Genomic DNA, 1,804 nt, shown 5'->3' on the forward strand with positions numbered 1-1,804 from the left:
GGCAGGGGGATGCGCCCAGCAGAGGCCCTAGGGCCTGAACAAGTGCGGTAGGCTCCAGGAGCACCAGGAAAGCCAGCATGCCAGAGTCCAGAGGGCAAGGAGGCGGGCACATGGGTAGAAAAGGGTCTGGTCCGAAGGACTTCCTGAAAACGTGTGAACACATGAGCTAAGCAGGGCCTGGATGTGACATGAAACCTCCATCTGACGTGCGCTGGCTTTCTGCACCCAGATCCTCCCTTTAAACTGGCAGGACCTCCTCTCCCTGGGCTGTAAAATCAGTTCTCACTCTGAGCCGCCCTTCTGGGACTGGTGTGGGTCAGAGGCAATAAAGACATGACGGAAAAGCCCTTGGCAACCATACAGGGCTGCCCTGAGACTTGACGGCTGCCCCGGACGTGTGGGCTGAAGTGTGCTGGGAGGTTCTGACCCCCGAGAGCTGGAGACCCCTGAGATCCAGCCTCCTCCCTTCCCAGCCTGGCTGGCTTGCGGTGTAGCCTCACACAGGCCCCTCGGCCAGGCCGCCTCCCCTTCACGTAGCCCTTGGCTAGTGGGAAAGTTTTGAAAAAAGGAAAGATGGCCATTGGAGGGGGCCACAGACGGGGGTGCCTGGTAATATGTGACCAGAGCAAAGCAGGATTTCTAACTGTCATTTATCTAGTTCCTGGGTCTTTGCTGCCAGGGGTACTGCTAAGCACCCGTTTCAGTGACTGACTTTGTCAATCCGTAAGGAATTAAAAAGTGGAGAAATGAATTACATGAGCAATGCTCAGATAAAAGCCAGAGTCAGCTTCCCAGCTCCACCACTTATAAACTGTGTAACTTGTGGAAAATCACAGCCCCACCATCGGTCTCGGTCTCCTCACCTGTCAAGTGGGAATACCACCTCCTAAAAAAGGTTGTTCTGAGGGTTAAGTAGAGGCGGAGTAATTACGTGAAGCACTTAGCAGAATGCTGGCTTCGCAGTAGCTCTCCAAAATATTAGCACCTGTCTTTCCCCTCTTGGACCCCGGCGGTCTCGCAGCACACCTGGCACAGCTGGGCTGGGGGAAATTCTGAACAGCGCAGGAGGGAGTAGGTTTCCAAAGCCTTTGTGTGCCTGAGGAATGCAGAATGAGCTGGCCCTTTGGGACACAGGGATGAGAGTCCTGAGAAAGCCCAGGGTAACAAAATGTCCTATGATGTAGCTTCATTCATTCATTCATCCACTCAACAACAACAACAAAATTTTTGCATTATAGTTGATTTACAATACTTACCTGGCAGGGAAGATACCATGATCATGAAGGTGGTTTTCCCAAGGCAAGACTTATCCATTTCACGCAACAAAAATTGACAGGGCACCCGCCGTGTGCGGGACCCTGCAGGAAGGCAGGGCATACAGAGAAGAGGAAGAGAACAGGTGTCAGGTAGCTACCAGATCTCCAGGTTGGAGAAGGATGAACAGCACACAGTGGGCACACAAGTTAATCATGGCTAAAGGCAATGAGTCATGGCCATTTTCCTATGTTCTCTGGGTGCTGATGTAGCTCAAACACAGGCAGAGTAGTCCTTCCTGCTCATGGGAAAACATCACCTCAATCAAAAAGCATGACAAGGGGCTTCCCTGGTGGAGCAGTGTTCAAGGCTCTGCCTGCCAATGCAGGGGACACGGGTTCGAGCCCTGGCCCGGGAAGATCCCACATGCCGCGGAGCAACTAAGCCCGTGTGCCCCAACTACTGAGCCTGCGCTCTACAGACCACAAGCCACAACTACTGAGCCCACGTGCCACAACTACTGACGCCCACATGCCACAACTACTGACGC

At 53.3% G+C, this 1,804-nt stretch overlaps 1 pseudogene; it reads left to right on the forward strand.

The window, feature by feature from the left end:
- Positions 1–1,248: 1,248 nt before the first annotated feature.
- LOC113620294 (uncharacterized) lies at positions 1,249–1,370 on the forward strand (annotated as a pseudogene).
- Positions 1,371–1,804: the final 434 nt, after the last annotated feature.

This window comes from Aethalodelphis obliquidens, unplaced genomic scaffold, assembly GCF_003676395.1.
Source record: "Aethalodelphis obliquidens isolate GAN/ISIS:26980383/991018 unplaced genomic scaffold, ASM367639v1 scaffold7, whole genome shotgun sequence".
NCBI lineage: Eukaryota > Metazoa > Chordata > Mammalia > Artiodactyla > Delphinidae > Aethalodelphis > Aethalodelphis obliquidens.